The sequence below is a fragment of the Etheostoma spectabile genome, chromosome 15 (assembly GCF_008692095.1).
Source record: "Etheostoma spectabile isolate EspeVRDwgs_2016 chromosome 15, UIUC_Espe_1.0, whole genome shotgun sequence".
Taxonomy (NCBI): domain Eukaryota; kingdom Metazoa; phylum Chordata; class Actinopteri; order Perciformes; family Percidae; genus Etheostoma; species Etheostoma spectabile.
In genome coordinates, this window is record NC_045747.1 from 3,790,280 (window position 1) to 3,796,297 (window position 6,018).

The 6,018-nt window shown below is 41.4% G+C and overlaps 1 protein-coding gene across 4 annotated transcripts in view; it reads right to left on the bottom strand.

Moving 5' to 3' along the window:
* Positions 1-5,794, bottom strand: part of LOC116702319 (trinucleotide repeat-containing gene 6A protein) — a 38,558-nt gene extending 32,764 nt beyond the window's left edge. For all 4 annotated transcript variants that reach the window (XM_032536486.1, XM_032536485.1, XM_032536484.1 and 1 more), the window contains exons 1-2: positions 5,542-5,794; positions 3,938-3,989 (exon numbers count right to left, since the gene is read on the bottom strand). The gene's annotated coding sequence lies outside the window, so the exon portion shown is untranslated. The remainder of the gene's footprint in view (positions 1-3,937; positions 3,990-5,541) is intronic.
* Between the last annotated feature and the right edge of the window lie 224 nt (positions 5,795-6,018).

A 6,018-nucleotide genomic window follows, 5' to 3' on the forward strand; every position in this document is an offset into this window, starting at 1 on the left:
GCTGACAGGTACCTTTTTTTTTTTTTAGTATCACCTCAGTCAAGGTTCCAAGTGAGCTGAGGCGTTACCAAAAGGTGACATGAAAACCTGATGACTACTGACTGGTCGGAAAGAATTGTCACTATTCATCATTGCTAATGGCAGACGGTGGGTGTCCTGAACAAACCCGCCGTATTTAAGTAGTTTAGCCACCGTTTGTTTTGTTTTTTTTGCTTCCTCCAGCTTCTTTTGAAACTAGATTTGTCTTCTGGCTGTGGCAACAGCCACATGCCGAGAATCAAAAACACACCATCAACATTCTGTGTGCGTGCTGCGTTAGGTCACGGCAGTTTCCTGCTATGACGACCAGCCACGCTCGCCTCACACATGAGGCGGTATTAATCTGCAATGGAAAAAAGAGGACGGGGCACCGCGGTCAAGTCGAGCAGGTACCTTGTAATGCAAAAACGCCATTACTTGCTGCCACCTTTAGTCCCCACCCTCCTCCCTCTGTTCCCACACTTCCCCCTGTCTCCTTCCTCCAACAATCAAGTGCATCAGCAGATGGCTCAACGACAGCAGAGCATGGTGGGGGCCCTCCTGGAGTGCGCACATACACACCATGGACAGCATCTGTTTATGAATGGACCGACAATTTCCCATCCCCCGTCAGCTACAGCTGACAGAGGGAGGGGGAACTGCGAGTTACCAAAAGCAAAAGGAGGGTTAAAGAATAACAGGGCAATCAGAACGGGGGGGGGAAGCAAAATTTCTGCATTTGCTTGTTTTATGTTTTTTTCTTTTCAATTGACAAGTGGTACTGAAAACTAAAATAAAAAGGTTAAGCAAACTTAATCCAAGACCCTTTCTACAAAAAGGGGCACCTGAGTAGCTCACCTGGTAGAGCGTGCCCCCTTATGTACAGAGGCTCAGTTCTTGCCGCAATAGCGGCAGATTGAATTCCAAACTGCGGCCCATTCCCCCTCTCCCCTTTTATGTATAAGCTGTCCTATCAAATAGGCATAAAATTAAAAAAAGCTATTTATCTATTTCTATGTTTCTCCTGTAAGCACTTCCTTAACTTTTTACAAAAAGGCAGAATAAAACATGCAGTAATTGTACATGATAAATCTGATCCCAAGTACGTCTTCCCTAATCCAGGGCACCCGAGAGTTAAATACAGGTGCTAAACATGTGATTTTGGTAATTGTTCTTTAAACTCAGAATGGGTAGAATCCGTCTGTTATGGTTTGTAAACAAAACATTCACAGTTGGCCCCTCTGCACCGGCTCAACGACACCAGAAGCCCATTTTCACCGTTGCATTCAAATCACCAGACTGATGAAAACTAATCGCTTTCCCAAAAAATCTTCTCTGAATATGGTCTTTGTTTAAAGTAAAGATAGAATAATCTTGGTTTTTCCGTTGTCAGAGAGGGAGGGCTGAGGGGGCTAAAGAGCAGCAGACAGATGAAAGATGAGAAATACTTATAACAGGTCACAAGTGATGTTACGTACAACTATGTAGTACAATAGAATAGAGTCCAATTAGTACAGCAGATACACATTTTATTTTGGCTATAAAAGGCGTGTGCAAAATAATAGTTATAAACACTTCAGATTACCTGCACGTCCTGGTAGTGCATTTCTCTGAAACTATCTCCCTCTGTCTTCACCTTTATTAACTTTTAGTGTGTCTTCTACATTCAGTTATGTTAAAAGCTACTTTCTCTCTAATATATACATTCACAGTGTAGCACAGACTTCACTGCCACCCACTTGCCTTTTCTGTGAACCCTTTTCTGCCGGCTGTCAAAGAAAGCTGAAAGACTTTAAAATAATCAAACTATATTTGAAGTGAGTCATGCAGTGAGAGTCGGCAAGGACTGCCACATTTATAGGAGAGAGTATTGATTGCATTTGTAGCCTTGTGTAAGTAGCCGTTTCACACACCAAAACAAACTGATGGACATCTACTAAAACACTCAAGTGTTTGTCTGTCTACATAGAACAAAAGCCAGAGGGCTGTCGCGTGGCTAATTTGCATGTATAACACCACATCATTTGCATCAATTTGCATTAGCATGTTCTCACGGAGGCTGAACACTTAAGGCTCGGTTCAGGAAAGCCATCACTCAATTATTGAATGACAAAGAGTACATCCTCGTCGAAAACAGCAAAGGCTTGTTTAGGCTGACATTGCACGATGTAACATTTCCAACCTAGCTGCATTGAACATGTCGTTTCAACAGTGCATTCAAAATCAGCCTGGTTATTTTTTGGACGTGGAAAGGCAATGTGACAATTCTGGCTGAAAAACAATTTTGTTGCTAGCAGAAGAGAGTGGGGCAAGCTGTGAATCAAGTATTTCCTACAGCAATAACAAAACAATGGCTTTATTAGCAAGTCCAGCTTATACAGCTAATAAAAAATATGTAACTTAAGTAGGCAGTTTCCAACAGAGGAAAACAGGACATTACTCTTAAAAGCCACTATGCCAAACTTGCAAATTGATTTTATGGCCATTTTCGCAGACGGTGAATATTTGACCTGAAGCAACCTGTGACTTGGTGTGGAGAAATAAAGATCCCACTATAATATAATAGATTTAAAAAATTAATACTTAATCTTAGACGTTTTGTTGTTTTGATCCATGACCATCTGCAGGTGTAGCTTTACTGCAATGGTCAACTACCTGATCCCCAACCAACGTAGCAATATTGCAACACCTCAGGAATTTATAGCACTGCCATATTAAATTCCAAACAAGATAATATCAAGTTGGCTATTCCAGCATGGTGTCATTTTATGCAAGTGCACATTGGCTACAAGTCATATTTATAAAAAAATAGAACATGTTTACAGTCATTTAAGGAGCAAGAAAACCAAAAGTGAAAGTGAAGCAAGACATCACATAGTTCTAAAAAATCAAAAAGGAATGTAATCCCCACTGGTGCCACAAATGGTGTAAATGTGTCAACTTTATGTAACAATGGATTCCCTTTTATAGAAACATCCACCAAATGCTATTAGTAAACCTAAGGACATGACAAAGTATTTTCAAAAAGCTATGGGTTGAAAGTGTAATGACCTCAAGCAACACTGTACTGGTGGCAGTTTCGATCTAGATGTATTTAATAAGAAACTGCTGCTATTTGAAAATTCACAAAATTTAAACATCAACTGGCTTTAATTAAATGGATTAAACCAACAAAACAAGGCAGATGACATGTGTTAGGTCTCTTGTTGCACAACATCAACAAAAACCAACAACATTTAGGAGATGGGATGTAAGTTGATTTGTTGGCTCTCTAGTATACTAAAAAGCTTTCCAGGAAGGTTTGCACGATAACATTTATAAACAGATTTAGGACCTTAAAACAGATTAAATGCAGCCTTTGGAGCGGGTTAATGGACTAGTTTTGGTCCACAGCTCTATTGTGCGCCTGCAACTGTATGGACACAATGAGCTGCACAAACACCTCTCCAACACAAAACATCAGGACTATGGCTTCTCATTTAGCAATTTTAAAACAGCAAAGCTTACTCAGCACAATGCAGCCTAGACCAACCCAGACCCTCCAATTCAATTCAAACGGAACTGCATGTGCTTGCATAAGCAGCAGCTGCCCATCCCTGCCACACACACACACACACACACACACACACACACACACACACACACACAACACACACACACACACACACACACACACACACACCACACACACACACACACACACACACACACACACACACACACACACACACACACACACACACACACACACACACACACACACACACACACACACACACACACACAAAGTAGCCCACCATACAGAGACACACAGGTCTTGTTATCATCTAAAGAGAAGTGGTCTAGAAATGTAATATGAAGCGGTACACATGCTCTTAAAATTAGTAAACTATGTGAATATTTTTGATGGCACACTCACCTGTTTCGATGCTTCAGCTTCTTTGGTGGCAACAGCTTTCAATTCCAAATCTCTAAAAGAACAAATAAGAAGGTTCATCTCTAATTAAAAAAAAAAAGATTTACCTAAACAAACCTCAATTAACAAATACAAAATATCCTGGATGAGAGTGTTACATTTCTATTGGTTTACTGTGATAGAACACCTTGCAAAAACGTGGGAGACAGTGTAGGCAGACAGGTGATAAACCTGAAATGGTAAACAGGACTCGATTAAAACGTCTCAAATTAATTATTGATGGTAAATTCAAGTCAAGTCAAAAGACACGCACCTCAACCACAGAAGTTATGCAAGGAGATGCACACAATAACACACAGTGAGACAGTGAAAGTATGTCAACTAGTCGATGTTGAAATGCAGGTTGTACTGCATAACAGGACAATGCACGATCACAGCCCCATTAAGGGAAGTCTCCACAAGGTGAATAAACTATTTGTGTTGGATAAAGACACAGAGGGAGAGTGTCTGTGTAGGTCAGAGTTACAGCTTGGGTCCTGATCGGCCATTATCTCAGCTGTTGCCTGACTTACAGCTTAACCAACATGGCTTCTCTCGAGCCTGGTGTTTTTCCTGCGCAGCAGAGACTAACAATTGCCTTAGTCCAGCATCTAAGTACAGTCGATGCAATTAAATTATTTTGTGATTTAACCGTGTCTGCATTGTCATCAGGCCAGTGTAAAAAGTTAGGTTGAAGACGACTGCAAAACCAGCAGAGCGAAGGTCTAGTAAGCTAGCAGCTGCTTTCTTTCTGCCGATAGAGGGTGTTAAACACTCTGGCCGAAACACAACTCTGCAGCTTCACAATTTCAACACCAAAATAGGCATTAACACTGCGTCTCCACACCAATTGTTTAATGTGTAATGACCATTTGACAAACTGTGTCCCCGCTGCAAGTCACCAAACATTTGGTAAATAAGTCGGAGTCACCGCCGCGCAACCTTCGTCATGGAATTAGCATGACTGATAGTTCTAGCTAGCTAAAAGGTAACGTTACGAAGCGGCTAGTTAACTTACCCGGTCTTGTTTCAAATATAGCGCGATTATGGGTGTTTTAATAAACACCTTATACATGAAATTCATTTACCAATGTTAGATTACTATTAAACAAATCCATAGAAACAATTTTATCGAACAAAAGACATGATTTTCTCGTTTGACAGATGTGTACGCACAATTCAGCTAGCTAAGGTTAACCAATGCTCGTACTAGTTAGCGTTAGCATTACGTTATGGTGTTACCTGCCAACAAATAAAACTGGCTGCATTTCATATACACATAGAAATGGCCAGACATCTGCAGAAAAATACTATATCCTGGTTAATCAGTCGATGCGCTCAACATTTAGCTAGCTACGTTTTACAAAACGAAATGCAAGCCCTTGCCAAATGCTAGCCGAACAGGAGGCTAGCTAGCTTAGCTCAGTCATAGCTGGCTAACTAAACAACAGCGGCAGCTTAACTCGTCTACACCAGTCCGGTCTCCCTGTTCACGGCTATCTGCGTACATTAGCGCGTCAAAAAGAAAGAGTCTTCTGGTCAAGAAAACAGCGTAAAACCAACCTCACCTCATTGAAGTATAAAGTGCAACAGAGTGGAAAGGAAAGCCGGCAGTAAGGCTAAAATAATTCCAACGCGTTTGCAGCATCTACGAGGGGAGGCATTTGTCCTGCATGATCGCCATTTTCCTAACTCGCTGCTGGCTAACCTTCTTTTGCTTGATCTCGCTCCCTCACTCACTCTCTCGCTCTCTCTCTCGCTCTCTCGCTCTGTCTCTCTCGCTCTCTCTCTCGCTCTCTCTCTCTCTCTCTCTGCATTCACTTCAGCTCTAACTGTGTCTCTGGAGGGGGAGATACAGCAGGAAACACATTCACCACTTCCTCTGACTGAGAAAACCAAACAGCCAAAGAATAGTAGAGGTAATGTAAAGCCAAGCATGCCAACCATGTTCAAGGTAAGGAGTTCAACCGCTTGAAATTAATAAAACCATAAAACACAATAAACCAAATTTAAAACGCAACACTTTTCTTTTTGCCCCCATTTTT